The following is a 22,921-nucleotide window of genomic DNA, read 5'->3' as shown; positions in this document are numbered from 1 at the left end:
TTTCCATTAAAATCAACCACATACATGATTGTCTTCTCGCTGTATTTTGAAAGTTGTAATGTCTGAGTTGCAACTTGTATAACTTGTAATAAGTTGTAATTTATATAAGAAGTTTAACTTACAAGAACAATAAGGAACTGGGAAGGTTAGAAGCCATGGGTAGGGGAGAATTATTTTTCGAACCGTGTCATCCTACACTTTAAAACCCCAAATAATCTTTTAAGTATGTTTTGAATTAAGTAAATTTGGATGAGTAAATAAATATACAGAAACTAACGGCTTTTTTTTCATCCTTGGAATAACCACTTGGAGGTGGGACAAAGTTCAGAATTGTGACTAAGAGTGAAAACTACTTAGACATTTTACTAGGAGGAAACATAAGAAAAATGTAAAACTTTATGGAAGAACTTTTAAAAATGAGATCTAGGTGGTGGAGGAATATACCGTACTCCTGGGTGGGGAGACCGTATCCTCAAATACTAGTTCTCTCGTGGGAATTGACCTATTTTTCTCCTCTTCCCGTCAGAGGGCTACAGTTTCTTGAGGGGATGGGAAAGGAGGCAAAGTGATTTTTAAGTTCCTGTGAGAGAAATAAATGTGTGAGACTCACCAAGACGCTTCTGAAATACGTAAAATGGGCCCCGCTCTTTAGGATGTAAGAATTTCAGAGCCACTGTAATTAAAATAGCAGGTAGCACAGAAATAGAATCAAGAGTCTGAGTACTTACGGGAAATGATATATGGGAAAAGCATATTTAAATTGGGGGAGAAAAGAATGTTTAACTTAATAAATGGCATTGGCCTGCTTAGCTATCCATTTGGAAGAAAAATTTAGATTTTTTTGATCTCCCACCAGATACAGGAAAAACTCTGAGGTGGATTAAAGCTCTACCTCTAAATGTAAAAATGAAACATCAGGAAAACATTTGGTAAACTATTTAGATAGCCTTTGGGTATATAGGAAACTGAGACCATAATGGAGAAGATAATGGAGTAATACATAACCTGTTCATTCATTCATTCATTCAGTTTGCTGCCAGAAATGCACACCAACTTCAACCTGATTTGACTGTCTCCACATGCCAGGCTGGTTATTAACTAGTACCTAATCAATCCATTTATATCTATAATAATTCATGTTATAAATTTTTAATAAAACACTTTTCATGTCAGTAAAACAATTCACCAAGGGTGCTCTAGATACTTGGAGGAATTGAAGTTGCTACATTGATCCTATATTTACTGAAATTCCATTAGTAAGTGCAAAGTTATGGCTAAACTTTGGAGCCAGTCAAGTAGATGGTGGATAAGAGAAAGTCCTTTTTGACTTAAGAGCTAATGTTGTCCACCCCCCCACCCCCCGCCCAGGTATCCTGGGCACCTCGCCACATTTTTTCCTTCCTTCCAGATACATTAGGCCAGAGCTTCTTGTAGTCAGAGCGTAATCCATCTACCTTGACCTTTGTTTACACAATAGACCTTATTTTAAATTCTGTCTGTTCTTGCAACCTGTTTTGCTTGTGTTCTCCATCAGTAATCTACTTCTAGATTGGGGTTCTGACGAAAGGAGAGAGGGAGAATTAATAGATGTGCATGTAATTTGCACTGAAGTGTCTCATTGGACATTTAGGATTGCGCTGGCTTTGTGGAGCACTCGTGGTGGGGGTGGGGAGAAAAAAAAAAACATTGGAGCTGTAATAGGTGGAACAGAGGAGTGCATCTGAGAATATTTTTTATTTATGCCCATTAATCCTCAGAGTAATGAAAACACTCTTAAAAAGTGTGCATGTATATACACATAGATGCCCTCATTCGGTGCCATATATAAAAATGTAAGCACTAATTACCTGGCATGGCTCCTTAAAAATAACAAGCAGTTTTATTTTGAGTTACGCATGATTAGTGAAACTCTGACTCTGTATAGGCATCCCAAAGAATGTTACTTGAGGGAGGTAGAAGGAAAGAGAAGTTAGAACATGTACTTGCTTCTCTGAGAAAGAGACTGAAGAGGGGCTCCTGATTCTGGTTGGATCTCCTGTTTTCTGGGTTCTCAAGGTCTTCGGCTCATTTCTGCAGAGGAGAATGTGTTCTGAGTCCATCTCAGCAGAGCCACTGGGGCCCACCTCAGAGGGCTGGCCCTTCCTCCCACGCCTTTCAAGAGCGCAGCCACCCCCCACTGCAGAGGCCGAGGGACCCACAAAACCGGTTTCTTCTGTATCTGCCAACTTCGGTTCCTGGCAGACATTGTCTGTACTTAACTGCGGACCTGGTCCTCCCTCGTTGCCTCCGTTCTCCTTTATGAGCTGAGCATCTTCTTGGTCAACTGCCTGAGAAATGTCTTTCGCTGCAGTTGACTCCAAATTAGCTGTTTTCCTTTAACCTTTCTTCTTTTTCACTTTTCTGGGGTGTGGGCGCCTTTCCCATTTTCTAGAACAAAGGAAGTCCTTGGAAGACCAGGCTGTCTTTACTGAAGGTGGAAGGGCCCTGCCAACCTCGTTGTCTCCCTTCCTGCCAGAGCACAACCCCCGACCCAAGGAACAAGAGTGATCGGACACCGTGTACTCTCCAAGGCTGAGGTTGGGGGGAGCCGGTGTTGGGGTGCTGAGTCTCCAGGCATCGTGTGCGGCTGGATGGTCTGTGTCTCTAGATGATGATGGAGACGGGCCCACTGCTGGGGGAGTGGCATCGTGAGAGGGGTAGAGGAGGAGCCCTTTCGGGCAGAGTCGGGCGTGGAATTTAGAACGGCTTGAGCTGAAGTCTTCTTAGTTACTCCTGGGAGGATCCAGAAAATTTGAAGCCTGGGGTCTTGGTGTGTTTGAAAGCCATTAATTAGTTAATGAAGCTCTTTGGCTTGTAAGAATTACCCCAGTGTGGTAAGTACCAAGAATTTAGAGATTGCATCTTCCATGTTGAAATGAGGGTGGGGGAGGGCACAGCAGGGATCTGGACACTCGGAGCAGTATCTGAGCCCGACCCCTCACATGTGAGGGGAATGGCTGGCTGGCTTTGGACTCTGGTGCTCCTGTGTGCAGCCTCCTACCGCCCCCGACCTCCCTCCCTCCCTGTGCGGACAAGGGCCGTCCCTCTCCTGACCCAGTTCCGCTGGCGGCTTTGGCTGCCCTTTGGGTCCCCCATTCTCTCTGTTTTGGGTCTCTGCTTTCTTGCCAGTTTAGCAAGGCGGCTGAAAAGATCACTTTAACATTGTGTCTGGTACTGTTAGCAGTCTTCAGCGGTAGAGTTTGTTCTGGGAAGCTGGCCTGAACTATGCTAGAAAGTGAAATTCATTTATTTGGAAAAGCAGCAATAAGGAAATAATAAAATGTTCTCGGAGTAGACTCTGATACGATATGCACCTGTTTTATTCTTACAGGTGTGTGTGCTAAGTATGGGGCCTTTGGAGAAGGAAGCTTTATGCTTGAGGTACCTAAGTACCTGTTTCTGAACAGTATTAGAATTCATTTGTTCATACTTTCACATCTGGTTTTCCTGGCCTTCGATCTTTTGGGCAGTTGAAGTACCTACAAAGCATTCTGGAGGCTGGAAGTCCGAGGTCAGGGTGTCCACAGTGCTGTACTCCCCTGAAGGCGCTTGGGGAAAGAGAATACCTCCAGTCCAGTCTCCCATCTTTTGGTAGTTCTTGGCTTATGGCAGCAAGAAACACAGCAGAACCCTGTGTGTGCACCTGTGTTCAAATTTCCCATCTTTGTAAGGACCCCAATTTTACTGGATAAGGGGCCCACCCTCCTCCTGTAAGACCTCATCCTAACTACTTACATCTGCAATGACCCTCTTGCCAAATAAGGCCGCATGCTGAGGTCTTGGGGGTTAGGGCTTCAGCACCGAAATATTAGGGGGACTCAAGTCAACCGTAACAGGTCCCTCAACTCATGCTGAACAAAGAAAACATGAACGAAATTATACTGCTCTTACTTTGAAGCGGTTGGGTCAGTTTTTGAAAAAATATTCCTAAGAGATGGCTAGTTACTCCTTGTCACTCTATGTTCTTGGACCTAGAAGCATTTGTTTCTAAGCCTCTAATTTGCTACTTCTAGTCCATTCTTTGGGACATAAGATAGCAAATGCTGTTAGAAATCTGTGTCAATAAATTCTGATTTAGGCCATATAAGTGAGGAAGCAGGGCTTAGAGGATTCTTGTACTTTAGGGTGTGTGGTGGGTGTGTCCCCTTAATCAGGTGGTCGAAGTTTTCTCCTATGTGTGGCCATAGACTGAACTGTTTTTGTGACTACTGCCTGACACAAAACCCATAGTTCGTAGTTTACTCTTCTTGATATATGCTGTGGACTGGATTGGTTCTCCCCCCAAATTTCTGCATTAAAGCTCTAGGTGTTGGTATAAGGAAGTAATTAAGGCTCAGGGAGGTCCTATGGATGGATAATGGGACTGGATTAGTGTCCTCCTAAGAGGAGAGCCCGGGGCTCTTGCTCAGCCTCCCACCCCCATCTGAGGACATCCCCAAGCCAGGAAAAGCACGCTTCCCAGGAGCTGAATCTCCTCTGTCAGACCCGGGATCTTGATCTCCTCCAGACCTGGGAGAAATAAAGATCAGCTGTTGAAGCCCCCCAGTCTGTGATAGTTTGTTAGGCAGCCTGAGCAGACTAATTCAACATACGAACAGAATGAGATTTTTAAAAAAAAAAACCACACTGCTTAGCTTAATCATTACAACAAGACTAATAGCAGCTTGGGCTTACAGAGGTGAGTAGTGTTCTAAGCTCTCAGAGAGGTGTTTTACTATTCATTCGCATGAACGAATCTGGTGCTGAGAGGCTAGGGAGCTTGCTGAAGCCTGCAGCAGCTGGCAAAAACGTGGAGTCTCGTGGACTCGAGTGGTGTTTTTCCAGGCACCCCCTTCCCCTTTAAAATTAATTTCTGAAATTTCCAATTGTAGCAAAAGGAAAGGAAAAAAAAAAACCCACACAACATAAATTTACCATCTTCATCACTTTTAAGCGCACAGTTGAGTGTTAAGTATATTCGCGTTGTTGTGCAGCTGGGCTGCAGGGTGGATTCATCCCGTGTCTGGCAACTCTGTTCCTGGAATAGTGCCCCTTTCCCCTCCCCCACGTCCCTGGCCACCAGCCAGGCCCATGTTTAAAACTGCTTAATGTAACTCATAAGCCCTATGGTTCACTCAAAGTATGTAACATTCCATGGGTTTTAGCGTATTTGCAGAGCTTTGCGGCCATTGCCAGTCAATTTCTGAAAATATTCCTCGGCCCCCCCACCCCCAGAAAGAAACCCCGTACCCATGAGCAGTCACTCCCTATACCCCTCCTTCCAGCCTCTGACAGCCACTAACCTATTTGCGTCTCTACAGGTATGCCTGTTACGGCACATTTCATATAAACGGCATCCTACAATATGGGGCCTTTTGTAACTGGCTTCACAAAAGCCTTTAAAAAAAAAAAAAAAAGGTTAATGAACTCATTGTATAACTGAAGAACAAAGCATGGTAAAAGTTGGTTGAACCATAACCCTCAATCCAATGGCATTTTTTTTCCCCTTCAAAAATCTTAATTTGTAGCCAGGAAAAACTAACTTTGCTAAGATGTCAGGACTTCCTTCTAAGTGCCACCTGTCTGAAGACTTAAGGGAAAAATCCGCTTCCAAACCAGGTTTACTTAAAACCACAGAGGGCCATAAATCTAGTCGTATTCTATCTGGTCAAAGATAAATAAAACTGGAAGAGAAAATGCATAAACGTTGCCAACATTTCCTACGTGCGTTTCTAAAATCATACCTGGATTGCGAAGCAGGTAACAGAAAAAGCCTGCTTTGCCTTTGTTATTTTCGGAGGGCGTGGGGGACCCAACATCCTGTCTGGGAATGCTGGATTAGTGGTATGGACTAGATCTTACCTTTTAATCCTCATAGAGAACTGTACTTCCTTATGGGTTGATATGCCGAAAACAGCCTGAAGATGTATTTTTGAAGCCTTTCTGCAGCGATGGGAAAATAACCCCAGGATTCAGTACATTGGAACACTTAAAATATTTACCATGTTATGAAAGGGCCCCAAAGGAAATATGTGCCAAGTTAGGTGTAGGTGTCTCCCGTTTGGCTCCTGCTCTGGACAGGCCCTGGGTGTGTTGTTCTCTCTTATCCGCATCATAAAAACCAGAGGCCCTGGTCCCCCATGGTTAGCCAAGGTTCCCAGGGCAAGAGTTGCCTCTGTAGCCCATTTATTGCTTACAATTCAAGCTCTCTGGACCGGAGTGTCCTTACTTGATGACAGCAGTGCATTGACAAAGATGTTGCTTGTTAGATCTAACATTTTTATTTTAAGTGACTTCTGTGCCATGGAATAACTTTAAGTAGTTTAGGAGAAGAGATCTCATCAGAGCTAGAGGGCTGATCCTCTAGGGTGAAAAAGGCAGAGGTCAAGGTTAGGTACTGATGTTGAGAAATTCTTGTGGGAGTCCGTGCCGGTGGGGGGTACAGCAGGAGCTGAGCACAGGGGCTACGGTGGGCCTGGGGGTGCAGGGGAGAGCCGGACTCTCATTCCTGTCTGGCTCACTCGATGGCCGACGGCCCTGGCTAGAGAGGGGCAGCTCAGGGAGATGATGCAGGAGGGGAGAGCAAGGTCATCTTGAGTTAAGACCAAATGTCAAGGGAAGGGAGGGCAGTGGATTCCAGCTCCAAGCCAGATGTCCATCTGGAGTCCTGGGCACACGGTTGTGCTTGTCTGTGCTGGGCTGGAGCCTTTCCAGAAGGGAAGGGAAGAGAAGGGTGAGCAAGAGGCTGTTGGCTCCCTGCCAGTGGGTGAGTCCAAAGTCTCACTGGGCAGGACACCTTCTCGGGAGGGAGGAGACTCTTCCTCCGAGAGAGAGAGTAAGGAGGGTGCCGCTGTGGTGGGATCATTCCATGGACGGAAGTTGGCTGAGGCAGGCAAATTAGTAGGAGAGGAAGTTTCTCTGCTTCCTCCGGTGGGGAAAGAGTCCCCACATCCCACGTCTGCGGCTTCTTCCATCTCCTTCTTCGTCTGGGGCTGGATTGCCATTGGCTCAGGGCAAGGAGGTGCTTTGGCCAGTCCGGTGGTTAAAGCGGGAATTTAATAATGGGGCAGATGGACATTTTGATGGGCCTTCCTTTTAAAAACATGAATGTGAAATTATGAAACATCAGGTCCGGGACCTTGGAAGGGTCAGTGGCCAGTGAAGCTCAAGCTGCCTTAGCTTTCTCGTGAATCTGTCTCCACGGCGATTGCTTGAGTGGGTTTCTGGGGCCGAGCCCGAGAGAGTGGTGGGTTTCTCTGTTGAAACACGAATGTGTCGCCGCTTCTTAGAGCTGTTGGAGAGGAGGGTGAAGGTGTAGGACTGCTGGGTACTGAACAAATAAAAAGGGAACCGCCATGTATTTCTGTGACCGACAAGTTAAAATGATGAGTAATTGTAGGAAATCTTTTGTTAGTGAATACTCTTGGTCTTTTGGTGGAAAGTAAAAATGTCAGAGCTGGGTAAAAAGGATAGAAGCCATTTGACAAGAAGGATTGGAGGAAAATTTGAGTTGTCCAGTGGAGGTGAGCCTGTGGCAATGAAACTCTCCCCTCTTGTTCAGTAGAGAATGATAATCTCAAACACAAAATCACCATACTGGCAGATATGAGCCCAGAGTGTGAGAGTTGCTTTTGTAAAGTTTTCCAGGACCTCTCTGTTCATGGTGAAAATTTTAGGATGTGAGGAGGTAGGAAAAGGCCTTGGGGGAAGGGAGGAATGAAATGAATATAGTGTATAATCGGGAAACCCAATAGTCTCTCAAAATCGGGCATTGTGTTTTCTCCCACGACATACTGTGAGTCACGGGAGATGATCTGTCACAGTACAGTACCGGGAGGGTTCTAGAGGATGAATCAGTAGGAAGAAAGTAGAAGACGGGAGAGCTCTGCCCTAGTGAGGATTCTTCTTCTTTTTTTTTTTTTTTTAACTTTTTTTGTTTAAATTCAATTAACATAGTGTAGTGTATTATTAGTTTCAGAGGTGTAGAGATCAGTGCGTCATCAGTCTTACTAATACCCAGTGCTCATTACATCACGTGCCCTCTTAATATCCATCACCTGTTACCCCCCATTCCCCTCACTCGCCTCCCCTCCAGAAACCTTCAGTTTGCTTCCCATGGGGGCGCCTGGGTGGCTCAGTCGGTTAAGCGCCTGCCTTCGGCTCAGGTCATAATCTCGGGGTCCTGGGATCGAGTCCCACATCGGGCTCCCTGCTCAGAGGGAGCCTGCTTCTCCCTCTCCCTCTGTCTGCTGCTCTGCCTACTTGTGCGCACGCGCTTGGTCTCTCTGTCAAATAAATAAAAATCTTAAAAAAAAAAAAAAAAAAAAAGTCTTACGGTTTGTCTCCCTCTGATTTCATCTTGTTTTATTTTTTCCTCCCTTCCCCTATGATCCTCTGTTTTGTTTCTTAAATTCCACATGAGTGGAATCTCATAATTGTCCTTTTCTGATTGACTTATTTCACTTAAGCCTAATACCTTCTAGTTCCATCCACATCTTTGCAAATGGCAAGATTTCAGTTTTTGATGGCTGTGTAATATTCCATTGTAGATACACCCTATCTTTATCCATCTGTCGATGGATATCTGGGCTCTTTCCATAGTTTGGCTATTGTGGACATTGCTGCTCCTAGTGAGGATTCTAATCCCATGTGTGTACACACGGTGGATGAACCGTGGTAGCGTAAAAACGTGGACAAATATAAATGACCAGAACATGGGATAAGGGAAATTCGCGAGCACCGTGGGAATGCAGAATCCAGCAGTGTCAAGAGCTGGGTGGTGTTTGGGGGTTAGGATGGGTTTCCGCAACAGATAAGACCAAGTGAAGCCTTACAAAAAGCCATGAACAGAGTGGGCAGAGTGCCAGGGGCCCCAGCATGCTTCCAGAGAGATGCGTACCATGTGCTGGCCTGGGCCTGAGGGACCCTTGGGAGAAATGCCTGGTGAGGAGGGATAGAGCAGTTTTGATGGGTGAGGCCCTACACACCAGCATGTTCTGTTTGATGGCTTGGACTCCGCAGAAATAGGAGAGGAACTTTTTTTTGGGGGGGGGGGGGATACATATTCCACACAGCTGGCCTAAAATACAAACCTCTGGTTTGTTCTTTGCCATATAGCTTGTTTATTTTTCTATTTTATTTGAGAATGTAGCCGTGCGTCTTGCATTGACAGGCTCTGCTTAGAGTCATTTTGGATTACACGGGACCTGTTTTTGCATGGACCACCCTGAAGGTTATGTGCAAGATCTATCAAAGACACAGATTTCTTTAGTATATAAATATTTTGAGTGTTCTTCCCTCCCCTAAGGCAATAGAGAAAATGAGTGTCTACTATCCACATCGAAACTTTCTAAATGCTATTGTCCGGAATCAGTATACATGCACTAGCTGAATAGGAAACTTATTTCAGGGGGAGTCATTTTGAATATTAAGTTTCTTAAAAATCTGGACTTAGTGAACACAAGTTCAGTGGATGTATATGTTACTATATATACGTATGTATATAATAGAAAGTAGGCTTTCTTCCTACTGGATATGTATGTGCATATCTCCTTTGTTCCAAAGATATAAAAACGAAAGCATAAAAATACTACTTAATGTTTTATATTGATGCGTGAAAGCTTGTGAAAGACCAGTGTTACCTTTACATAGATTTTAGAGATTCAAATTTTCAAATGTGTATCTTTATGAAGTTCATGAAATCAAAGCTTCTACATTTTATTTAAGATTTTATTTATTTGCCAGAGAGAGAGAGCAAGCAGTGGGAGTGGCAGGTAGAGAGAGAAGCGGGCTTCCCCACCGAGCAAGGAGCCCAACAATGAAGGACTCGATCCAAGGACCCCGGGATCATGACCTGAGCTGAAGGCAGACGCTTAACTGACTGAGCCACCCAGGCCTCCCAAAGCGTCTGCATATTAAAGGGTATTTTCTGTGGGCAGAACCTGAGGTTTAGACCGCTATCATCTTGAGGGTGGTGTTGACAAGTTCTGTAGGGTGAAGAATCCGCCATGAAGAGCTACTTTGTTCTTGTATTCCATTGAGAAAGAAGAATCTTATAACTTTCGTTGCGCTTTCAAGTAATTCTTTTTTTTTCCCCCTCTCCAGCATGATAAAAGGCCTCCGTGTTGACCATCCGTTATTTTTGTAATGAAAAACACCTAAAATTAATTTCACTGTTGGCTGCTTGAGAGGGGTTTTACATTTTTACCCCTGTACACATATGTTGGATTTCAGTGTCATTTTAAACAGCCTCTTTAGAGTGCACGAAACTTACAGTCCTATTAGGAGATGATTACAAAAGACATGAGTCCCCCCACCCAGCACCTTATTTCTAGAGTCTTCCCTCCCCAAACAAGCTCTAGAAGATCAATTTGAGGTTGATTAAAATTTCAGAGAGACCTTTCATTAATTAAACATATTTACATACGTACCAGAGAATATTTGCTCAATTTTAAAGTGGAATAGAATCGGGTACAAAATTTGTCATGGAACTACAGTTGACCCCGACTTTCTGCTGATAGTTGGGCAGTTTGGTTTTCCCAGCAAATGCCCTTTCAAGAGAAGTAACATTTGTTCTGTTCCCTTCCACGGATGTTGTGCTGTCTCTTCCCATCCTCCAAGCACCCGATTCTCGTGGATCACTTTGTGGCGCAGGCACTTAACCACCATTTGCACCTAATTGAAGAATTTGGAGAGGACTGCGCTTATCACTCCTGGATGAAAGGCTCGGTTTCTTACATAAATTGGATTTGAAGTAGGAGCTCAGGAGTAGCATTCGCTGAACAGCTGCTTACGCTCTACGGAGTTAAGACTCAAAGACCTGTTTCATTATTTCATTCGAAGGAAAGGACTGGCAGTGGCTAGAGTTACATTAAGATGTGTTGTGACCCTCTTGTTTTTCTGCTGGGTGAGCCTAGGTGGAGATGTGTTCTCAGGTTAGTGAAGCCTACCCAGTTGTAACTATGGCTCCCCGGGGTGGGGTGGGGTGGGGCTGGACTCTCCAAGATTGGGGACCTCTTGGAGGGGAGCCAAGAGGACCCTTCTGCCGTGCGGTGTTCCATGCTAGGGGAAGATTCACTTCTATTCCCGACATAAATTAGACCGAAGAGGGGAATTTGGTTTATTGTTGAGTGCTGAAGTTAAAAACCATTTCTTTCCCATGTGGTCTCTTAATTAGATTCATTAGTTTCAAAATGTTAATTGGAATTACTGCAGTTCAGATCCTGAAAGTTTTTAAATTTAAAAGGAACACCTCATTTACCATACTACCGTGTTCTGAGAACTCTGCGGTAATTTTTGCATCGCATTTTTTAATTCAAATAATGGATTATTAATTGTAAAGCTTTTTAGACTAATAAAACCAAGTATCTACCTTTTTAATAAGATTTTATTCACTTATTTGAGAGAGAGCGCGTGTGGGCCTGCGGGCAGGGGTGGGTTGGGAGGCAGAGGGAGAGGGACAAGGAAGACTCCGCACTGAGCCTGATGAGGGGCTCCATCCCAGGACCCTGAGATCATGACCCTGAGCCGAAATCAAGAGTCGGATACTCAACTGACTGAACTCCCCCTCAGACGCGCCCCAAGTATCTAATTTGTCTTTCCAGGTTCCTGATGAAGCATTTTGTAGGATGTTTCTATAAGATAATTTGGATGCAAAAAAATTTCAGCTCCTATATTCAGTGTTTTATTTATGACAGAGTCCTAATACCTCAATACGAAGCAAACGCTTTAATTGAAACAGATGATTAGAGTAACATGTGGGACGTTTTCTACTTGTGTAAACTCAAAGCTTTATTCTAAAAAGTCTCCTCCAGCTTTCCTTCCCAGAGTCAAGTGGGTGGTTAGGCCCGAACTAGTCAGAATAGCAGATGTTTATGCCAGTATTAATTCTGGAGAAATCTTTCGGGGTTAAGAGAACAGTTCTTTAAAAAAAATTTGTTTTGGGGCACCTGGGTGGCTCAGTCGTTAAGCGTCTGCCTTCGGCTCGGCCCAGGGTCCTGGGGATTGGGCCCCGCATCGGGCTCCCTGCTCAGTGGGAGGCCTGCTTCTCCCTCTCCCACTCCCCCTGCTTGTGTTCCCTCTCTCGCTGTGTCAAATAAATAACATCTTTAAAAAAAAAAAGAAAAATTTGTTTTGTCATTCCAGTGTTATGGCAGTAGCAATTTCAAATAACACAGAAAATAGAGATGCATCCTGTTCTTGTAACTTTTGGAAACAAATTCTCATGGACAGATCAGGAAAATAAGCTTGTTAGCCTTCTTGTAACTTAAAAAAAAAAAAAAAGATTCTTTAGATTTTGCCTAGGAAACGTGACTGTAATTTTGTTAGCGAATTCTCAAAAGTCAGGTGGGGTTTGTGTGTGCACGCGGGTGTTTACCCTATTCCCTCCCGCTTCTTCGGGGATAATTTTAAAAGCTCAAAGTCCTTAGTCACACATACGGAAACAATGCTGTAAGGGGGTATTTAGAGAAGTTTAATTTTAACCAGGTACCTTAACTGTAAACAGACAGAATGACATCACTTAAGGAACACCGCACTTTAGTGAATAGAGGCTTTGTCATTATTTTTCTAGACCAGAGCACTGAAAGGGAACATTAATTGTTAATTAGGTTCAGGAATTTAGCTGTTCACCGATCCGTGTGTCCTGCCTGCGTCTGCGTTGGTCTGAGTCCCGGGGCTCCCTGTGTCCTGGGCACCTGCCTTCTCAGTGGGACAGCCTTCCCTTTGCACACCTGGAAGCTGATGCCTACCGTCTGCTCGTGGAGTCCCACTCCAGGTGTGTGGCTGCGTGCGGATGTGCAGCCTTCCACACACCCGGCCGACCAGGTTTGGCCCACTTCGGTTCCCACACATGATTTCTTTAACTGTTCTTTCGGAAAGTCACAGGGGACCCCCACATGGCCAGGTCACTTACATGGGCAGCCCGCTGCTCAGGGTGACGGGTGTGGGCTGTCCCGTCTGTGCGGTGTAGAGCATACTGGGAGGATGGATGGCCACCCAGAGCAGTTTGAACGAATGAGGGGTGATGGCAGAGAAGAGCATCCAACAGGAGAGAAGTGTGGTGGGGTTCCTTGGGAATCAAAAGCTGCAGAGAGACCTTCTGTGGGGGAAGTTAGGAGGTTGGAGCAAAGGTAAGATTATTACACCTGCTCCCCCAGCTTGACAGAGGGTTTGAAGGTAGTTACCTAATGACCCAAGTCCTCACCACCTTCCTTGGACTGTTTTCTCCCAAGTAGGATGGGCATGCCCTACCCCAACCCTAGACATAGCCATTTTAATGGGGGAAATGTGTCCGGTACACATCTGTTTCTAGTTTGGGGGAAGCGTAGATGATATACCTAGAACTATAACCAGTTCTGTGTGTTTGGAACCTTCTTTGAGTTTTGAGCTCTTTATACTGTATTTGGGTGGAAAGAGATTCCATAGTGGACGCAAGGAGAAGGGTGGATGACACCATATCTGTGTAGCTGATGGCATGAGTAGCCTTTCGTAAGACAGGTGGCTCAGGCAAGGAAAACTTTCTTATGGCCGTAGAAGTATTAGGCTGTTCCATTATAGGATGGAATGATGTCAAGAAATACCTGGTATATATTTTTTTTAAATTATCACAAAATATTCAGAAACATTTTTAGGTTTAGGTATTAATTTGTTCAAGTTAGCGATGTGCTGAGTCATTATGACCTGTTGAACTACAGCTGATCTTCTGGTATTTTCAAATTCATATACTCCCTAAAATGTATTTGTTACCATCCCCATATCAGTCCTTGGCGTTGCTTCTGAGGCCATTCACAGACCCGCACAGAGCAGTGGTGAGAACGTTGAGTCACCCACTGTGCGTGTTCCCAGCGGAGACTGAAGGAGGTGCTCGGCCTTCTGGTTTCGGCTGTCATTGTCAACAGCTGTCCTTCTCATGGGTCTGTGTAGAGTCACCTTTTCCACGTTTCTGTGCTTTTTACTGGTGATTTCAAGGTTTCAGATGGCCCCCCAGGTGTAGATTTGGAGTATTCTCTGGTGTTCCCAGGCACAAGAACACTGGGAGGTGCCTTAGAAAATATGTGTGCACGTGAGCTTCATTCAGGCATGATTACAGTGCTGTTGGCCGGGAGGTCCGTGTTAATCAACAATAGATGTGGAATAAGGTGTCTTTGAATAGAAACACATTGAACAAGGTTACACATTGATGGGTTGATAGACTGATGAAAACGCTGTGACCAGAAGCTTGTAGGAACCTAACCCTGTTTTTCTCCTAGGAGCAGTGCTTAAGTATTTGCTGAATAAGCAGCAAGTTTACAGAACAGACTGTAGCAAAGAGTGAGCATCAACTGTAATTCGGTTGGAGGAACATCCAGGTTCAGCTATTATGTTTTTTGTGTTGCCGTGTTTCATAGAACCTCTAATAAGCAGAGAAGTAGGAATTTCCAGGTAAGTTTCACACACATGACACAGATCAGGTGATGTGTGGATGGATTTTTATGGGACAGCTTCGCCTTTGGAAGTAGGCAAGCATATTGTCCCTTGTTAATCTTTCATGTCTTTTGGGGAAAATGATCTCTTTGATGGTGTGGTCCTTCTTTTACTTGACATGGTAAGAACTTAAACATTTGTAATACAAAGCCCTTTTTACAAGGGCCAGTCTCTGACCCCTTTATTTTTGCTCAAGGAGTATAGCATTAAAAATAACTTTCGTTGAGTGCATCTTTTTCTTATGGTGACAGTGATATTTTAGTGGAAGAAATCTTACAGTTCCCCCCCCGCCCCCCCCGCGCCACACACACATTCTCCATCCAAATTATGGTCCTTTGACGACACATAAATTCTCTGGCTATGGAAATGATTGATGCCACGTAGGGCTGCATCTTGGGGGGGAGGGCGGAAGAGGAACCAGATGAGTGTGAGGGAAAGATCACAGGGGCCTTGGTTTTATACCTGTCTTTGAACATTACCGAAGAAGAAAGACCAAAGGAAAACCTGAAGCAATACTGTTTCTTAGTGATGGTTTCCAGTGGTGGTTTTTTAAAAAAAGGAAATTCCAGTGGGAAATGAATGCTCTGGTTACCCACCTCTATCCTTGCAGTTTACATATGTGATGTTTGACGGCTCCTTGCCCAGATGTCTTTTGGAAGTCTTCAAAATTAAGCAGGGTTTAGGCTGTTGACCTTTTTGAAAACCTAATTTTTGTTGTTTATGTTTTCGAGCTCTTGAGCCTCCAGAATGGAGAGGCATTTGAGAAAAGAGTATGTGACTTGTGTATATTAAATAATACGTTAGCGTAAACTCATTTGAGATTCACCAATGATTCACAAACACCCAAAATGGGGGCTGTCCGTTGACTAAATTGGAAGAACCTTGGTACTATTGAAAAGAAGGCTTAAAACAGAAACTAAAATATTGTTCTTTAAAATGTCCCCTCCAGTCACATCAAAACTCTTACGCTAAAATCTGAAACCATATGTTTTGAATGCTTTAGATTCTAAAGAAATATTTTACAATGCCAGTCTTTTGGGTTTGTACATGATTTGTTTCTTACGTAATCTGTTAGAACTTTAGATGGCATAATATGGCCTATTTGCAAAAGAGGCTATAAAATGTAAGTATAGTTTAATGAATAAGAACACGAACGTGCAAGTTCAAAAAACATAACATTCCCTATATGGGCCCCTTCGTCACTGCTCACCTTCCTTCCCCACAGAAGTAATCACGGCCTGAATTTTGTGTTAATCATTCCCTCGTTTCTCTTTATAGTTTGGCACGTGTGTGTAACTCTGAACAATAGCGTGTTTGGGCTCTAAGTAAACGTATTCAGTTCCTGTCTTTCCACTTAACTGGGAGGAGAGAATTTGTGTGAATTCTGGTCTTTGTTCTGCTCCTAGCCTCAAGCACAGTGCTGGGCACATAACAGGCATTTAATAAATGTTTATGGATTAAATGAATAAATATAAAAATGTTCTTATAAAACAAAGTTTGTAATTTATGACTAAGGTGCATAAATGTGTATTTGAATAATCATAAAAGAAAGGTAATATCAAAATGTATTTTTGGAAAATGAACTTGGATGGCTTTTAAAACTTTATCCCTTTTTCAAAATGAGAAAAGTGAGTCTTAAACAGATAAATGTTTTGCCCAGGGTCATTTAGCTGATGGTCGCCAAAGTGGGGCCAGGACCTCTCTTTCCTCCTTGTCCAAGATTTTGTCAGCGAGGCCACAGGACCCTCGGAAGGTGGTTTTAATCAAGAGATGGAGGTGGTTTTCTTCAGTTTAATGGAAAGCCCCTCCTGGGCAGTAGGGAGACAGACAACGACAGAGAGCCCTCAAATTCACGCATTAGCTGATTTGATCTGATAGGGTCCCTCATCAACCAAGAAAAGATACTAGATTGTGATAGCCAGATAGTTAATTGTATATATATTTTTAAAAAATTTAATAGGATGTATAGTAGAATTCAGAGTGACTTTATTGTCAGGTGAATGTTTTCAAAAACATTTCTGGAACATCATTATGTCATTTTGGTCTGTCCCAACTTCTTGATCATTCAGTGTGAAAATCACAAGGCTAAAAGAAAATTAATCCATGTGGTTATCACTCTGTAACTAAAGACTTGGAATGTGGTCCTAACCCAGTTGATATCCAGATGCTCTTTAGTAGGCTCAGTACAAGATTCATTACCTGAATTTTATTTATCCAGAGATGATGGTATTTTCCCAAGAGTAGGGTCTGGGTTTTTGGTATTTGAGGATTTTCCCTATCTCCATCCCCCACTCCCCTGCTTCAGTACATGGGCGCACTCACGTGCGCGCGCGCGCACACACACACAGTGATGATTTTGTCCCGTTGCTTTGACACGAACCCAAAGACAAGCCAACGGTGCCCTGCAAATGGGCAAGAGAGCTGCCATGTCAGGCCTTAAGAATGTTCTGAACTTCGGCGTTCACAGGCTGCCCTCCGAAGATATAAGCCCACCTCTGTACTTAATACTTTTGCAACACATTTGAAAACTTTTGTCTTTCATACCAAGCCTTCCAAGGGCCTGAAACTTTGCGTAAGTCGCTATTTAAAGGAAGCATCTGGTGTTGGTCCTTAAAGTTCTTTTAGCCTGCCCAAATAGCCAAGTCCGTGACTCAGGGAGCCTTCGTGACAATTCATACTTCAGAGGAAAATACAACTGCCCCCGATTCTCAGTATTAGTTTTAGAACGCTTCCAAATTGTTTGACACCAACATTTTTCAACTTGATTTTGGCAAGCGCAGACCCGAGATTTCAGAGTAGCTTTTATCAAGATAAAACCAGCTCCTTGGTTGTGAGTAGGGAGAACTCCAGAGGTTGGCACTGATGCTGTACGTGTGGAGTGTGATGAATTAATAGCTGTATGTTGATTTAGGCTGCAACAAAAGTGATTTTTCAAGCCAAGTTCGGCAAGGAAAAATGTGAAGTTTCTAATCTTTGATAGGGTGCTCAGGGAGATGAAAATAATTTGAAGCATTAAAGAATATTGTGAAATGTTTATTGGTAGTAGCCCCGAGTTGAGCCCTTTGGCCTTGCCATTGCGGTCATGGTGATGGTGGTGGTGGTGGTGGTGGTGATGATGATGATGATGATGATGATGATGATGATGATGATGATGGATGATGAGCGAGGAGGAGCTCTTGCCTGGGTGCTGCTGCAGAGTGCTTTTGGGATCGGTCTCAGGAAATGACCATAGCGACCCTCTGACTCAGATATTCCCATCTGGCTCAGCAACGATATGGCTTATTGGTGACGTCAAGATGATGATGCAAGGCAAAGACCAGGTTCAAATCCAGCTGCTGCCACTTTTTAACTGTGACCTAAGGTTTGCCATTTGTGAAATGAGGCTAACTGTGTCTCTCGCGCACGTGGCTGTGAGGCTTAAGTGAGCTCGTGTATGTGGTATGTGGTAACGACGTGATGTGCGGCTTTCGTCGCGCTCAGTCTGTGTACAGCTGCTGCTGGCGCCCAAGGTCACACCACGAGGACGCGTCGAGCTCGCTTCCCAGCCCACGCGCGCATTGCTCTTACCCTTTCCCCGTGACCGTCGTAGTCCGTTCAAAGCACGTTTCTGTGTAAACCGGTCCACATGGTGCCTTGGTTTGGGCCAACAGATCCAGTACTGGGTGGAGGCAGACTTTCTGGCGTTGGGCTCAGAATTCCTCGTGTGTGGGTGAGAGTATGCACGCACGTTTTGGAAGTGGGATTTGGAACAAATTGATCTGTGGTTTTGTCTCATTCTTCATAACCTGAAATTGGGGCTTATCGGATGGTTATGATCATCTTTGAAAGTAACTTCCTCTGTTGTCCACATGATCGTCCAGTTGTTTGTGTTCTGAGACTATCTCAGCCTACCTCTTGTTCTGGGAAGCCGCTCAGGGTCTGGGCAAAGCGTTGATTTGAGGGGGCATTTGGAATGTGTGGGCATCCCGGAAAAGCACTGGGCCCTCCTCCCCATCCCCAAACAGCTGTCTTGTCATGAAACACTAGTGCACATCATTGGTGTTTGTGGTGTTTTAGCATTTTGCGTTTGGAGAGATGAGCCTTCCAACCTCGTTCCACTCGTAACAGCCTGCTTCTGAACAAACTACTCACCTGCAGGGAGTCTCCGTTTACAACAGTAGGTCATTTGAGTTGACAGTAGTGCCTGCAAAGTGACCTAGGTCTCACCCGTGAAGTTAGGCAATTCCGGGCACACAGTAGGTGCTCAGTAAACGGGAGGCATTCGGTCTCTGTGAGACGGACACGAAGCTGTTGTAGGAATTCTGTCTGTTGCATCTGTATTGAATTTATTAATGAGAAAGGTGTTTTTCTGCCTTGTTGCTCTAAATGCAGAATGAGATTTAAGCCAGAGAAGCCTAATGCATAATAGTTTAGCCCCAGTCAACTGTTTACACACTCAGCTTCAGCCTCAGCATAAATAGCCTTACCGTGAATTCACAAGAAATTGCTGAGAATTCAGGATCTTAGCTCACTGCTGGGCTTAATTTCTTTTCAACAGACTTAGTGTCTAGAGAATATCCATAATGCTATAAATGAAAACATATGTTCATAGAACCCATGGCAGTGGGGAGATGGGAAAAGTAACCACACGATTTTCAGGAACCACTTCATGGGCAAGAGTTGCTGGCTTGGCTGCAGCTGGGGCTAAGAAAAAGCTGGAATCAGTACAAAGTTTCTTTTATGGCATCCTCTCCCTCTCTCTCCCCCTCCCTCTTTCCCTTCCTCCCTTCCTTCCTCCCTTCCTCCTCCCCCCCCTTTATGTAAATAAAAGATTTCGCATTGAAAAACCAAGGAAGCCATTTTTATTTCCAGGAGAGATTTTTGAAGCGATGACTCTATGAATTTAGATTCATTTGAGAAATGAGATTTTGGGTGTATGGGGGGAAACGAGTGGAGAGGGCTCTTTTAGGCTCCTTTCGGCCACCCTGAATAAGCTCAATTAATGGGCAAGACATAAAACGCAGGAAGATGTTGTTGGTCTTGCAGTTTTTCTTGTAAATGCAAAATGTTTGTGTAATCACAAAATGCACTGATTTGCTGATAATGTAAAACATCATGAAGCCATACTCCTTTTAACTGAATTTGCCTTCATGGGTTGGTTTTGAAAAATATTAGTAATGAGAGAGAAATCTATTTTGTTTATTGTGTGTTATATAGTCCTTCTACGTAGCAGATTTCTTTCGGGGTTACATCTTCAGCTTTTTTAATGGGGGAGGAAAAAAAAAAACCTTCAGAAAATCCGTTTCTTCGCTCGTGACCATTCATGACCTTTGTAGATTTCTTATAGCCCATGTCAGGCAGAGATCACGTGGAAAAGGTCTCTTACAACTTCAAGAAGAGGACGGGTCGGTAGGACAAGCATGGGAACTGTGTCATTTGAGTATCATCTAGCCTCTGCCCCACCCCCCAAATCCAGAACAGTCTCCTTGAATACAAGAAGCATCACTAAGTTAAAACAACAGCCCTTCTGGTGGGCAATTTGGCAACCGGTCAAAAATCTTAAAAATGTGCTAGCTTTGACCCAGCCATTTCATTTCTAGGAAGCGGTCTCACAGAGCTAATAAAAATAAGTCTATCGAACGATTTCATGAAAGTGATGATAAAACCATAAGTTCACTTAAATGATCATTTATTTGTACACCGAATTCTATGTAACTATTAAAATGTTGGTATTTTTATTGCAAATTAAATACGTATGTTATACTGTATTTTAATGAATCAATATTTGGAATCTGAGGGAGGCTTTTTGGTATTATGTTATTTATTCTGAGTTTGAAACCAACCGAGCTCTGCAAACTATGTGCATGGTAGAAACAGAGAACAGAGAGTGCTGGTTGCCAGGAATTGGAGGGAGGGGGGGTGGGGAGTTGGTGTTTATTGGGTGCACAGGTGCTGTTTTGCAGGATGGAAAAAAGTTATGGAGATGGTGATGATGGTTGCATAACAGTGAGAATGTGCTTAATCCCCCAAACTATACACTTAAAAATGGTAAATTGTCTGTAATTCCAGCACACATTTTTCAGAAAAGGAAATGTGATAATAATGATTTTAAAAAAACGTATGGGTGGACATCACTCACCAGGTTGAAAAGTTTCCTTCAGAAAAGTAAAACTTTCCTTTTCTTCAATTGTAAACATTTTATTTTTTTAATAAATTTATTTGTTAGAGTATGAGAGAGTGCTTGTGTGCAAGCGTGGGTGAAGGGCAGAGAGAGAGAGGGAGAATCCCAAGCAAATTCTGCACTGAGCATGGAGACTGATGTGGGGCTTAATCTCACAACCTTAAGTGCTGAGTCCAGCACTTAACAGACTGAGCCACCCAGGTGCCCTGTTGTAAACATTTTTAGTGTGTATCACTTGAAAGATACATATTTTTTTCAACACCCTCATTCTCCCATTATCGACTGCAAATATGTATCAAAAATTTCTTAACATCGTTGAATGCAAAGGAAAGCCTTTTGATTAGAAAAGACAGTATTTGTTTTTAACTTCCTCAAGGTTTTTTGGAGATGGATTCATCTGCGTATTTAGATTGCCCCCAACCTTGACTGTGTCAGTAATCTGATATGATAGAGATGTGTTCTGGAAGCTTTAGGATGTGGTAGGATTTTCTGAAGGGCGAGGGGGAGAGTGTGATGGGGTTTGTTAATTTTTCTTCTTGGCACGGTCTAATCGATGTCAAATTAAAAATAACATTTTCGGGGCGCCTGTGTGGTTCAGTCATTAGGCGTCTGCCTTCGGCTCAGGTCATGGTCCCAGGGTCCTGGGATCGAGCCCCACATCGGGCTCCCTGCTCGGCGGGAGCTCTCCCTCTCCCCCTGCTTGTGTTCTGCTCTCGCTGTGTCTCTCTCTGTCAAATAAATAAAATCTTTAAAAAAAAATACATATTTTCCTTCTCATTTTGGATTTTCATTACCTTCTTCTCTCCTGCCTTCTTGTTCTTTATGTATCTGTTCAAATCCTTCTTTAAGAAGAATTCCATGGGGGCGCCTGGGTGGCTCAGATGGTTAAGCGTCTGCCTTCGGCTCAGGTCATGATCCCAGGGTCCTGGGATCGAGTCCCGCATCGGGCTCCTTGTTAAGCAGGGAGTCTGCTTCTCCCTCTCCCTCTGCCTTTCCCCCTGCTTCTTCTCTCTCTGTCTCTCCCGCAAATGAATAAATAAAAATCTTTAAAAAAAAAAAAAAAAAACCCCATGGGTGCCTTGGGTGAGCATCTGACTCTCTCGATTTTGGCCCAGCCCATGATCTCAGGGTTGTGAGATCAGGCCCCACATTGGGCTCCATGCCCAGCATGGAGCCTGTTAAAATTCTCTCCTTCTGCTCTTCTCCCCCCAAAATTAAAAACAAAAACAAAAACAAAAAAACCCAAAATTTCAGTTGGTATGTGGCTTGGAAGATATCCAAACTAAAATGTTCGCTCTATCAGAATCTGATGTTTTATTCAGTATTCACCTAATTATTAGGACTTGATGAGCTCAGGCTGTGAAACCCTCTGGTCTTTATACGCTTTTTCCTTTAAAAACTCCAGTAATAGTTTAGATCATCAACCAGTATGGTTTTGCCTAGGGATGGCTCAGTACATCTTGATAATGCATTAGACCCCTGAGCAGCATGCTTACTAATTTGTGGCCTGAAACAGGTATCATTCAATGTGAGAAGGTAAAGCTTCCAAGAGTGCAGGTTTAAGGGGAAAAACCTGAATGTTGGCAAAGAAAAAAGCCAAAGACCATCACCAAGCCATCTGCCAAGCCTCTCACTCCGCTGGCATCTCCTATCTTGCCCTCATGATGAAGTGGCAATTTCTAGATAAGCAGCCCAGGAGTATTGCCACCTGGTAGGATTATTCATGTATATTTATGTGATTTTATTTGGGAACTAATTCAGGAATTAAAATGTTCATTTCTGGGTTTTTTGTTTGTTTTTGGTAATAGTACACCTTTTCTAGTCTGTAATTAGTCTTAGATTTTGTTCTGTGAGGAGCATCTCTGCAGCCTGTTTTGGTGCCCACCTGCCCCCCCCCCAGTGTTGGGCCCCCCTAGTTTAGGAGGAATTGGAGGTTTGTGTCCCTAAGGTTTACTGGCTTCTGGGAGCTCAGACAGATCTCGTCACCAAGTTTCACAGTGTTTGATTATAAATATGGCAGCATTTAAAATTCATATTCCAAGATGGTTTCTTGAAAACTTGATCTCTTATACACTTTAAAGAAAAGAGGAAGAAGTTCTTGGTGTCAGTCTTGGCTTAAGCTTCAGACCAAAGATTTTGGTTGGATGGAGGGAGGAGGGGTCTGGGAAATAATCTGGGGGCCAAAGAAATGGGACGTTTAAAAAATACCTGGAAAGGGGTGTGTGTGTGTGTGTGTGTGTGTGTGTGTGTGTGTGTGTGTGTGTGTGTGTGTGTGTGTGT

General features: G+C 43.8%; 1 protein-coding gene across 3 annotated transcripts in view; it reads left to right on the top strand.

The window, feature by feature from the left end:
• The window catches only part of FARP1 (FERM, ARH/RhoGEF and pleckstrin domain protein 1), a 264,356-nt gene that overhangs the window by 73,078 nt on the left and 168,357 nt on the right, over positions 1-22,921 (top strand). The gene's annotated exons all lie outside the window — the stretch shown is intronic.

Source organism: Callorhinus ursinus, unplaced genomic scaffold (genome assembly GCF_003265705.2).
Source record: "Callorhinus ursinus isolate GAN/ISIS: 27379988/994484 unplaced genomic scaffold, GSC_fseal_2.0 scaffold7, whole genome shotgun sequence".
Lineage (NCBI taxonomy): Eukaryota > Metazoa > Chordata > Mammalia > Carnivora > Otariidae > Callorhinus > Callorhinus ursinus.
This window is presented reverse-complemented; position numbering and strand designations above follow the sequence as displayed.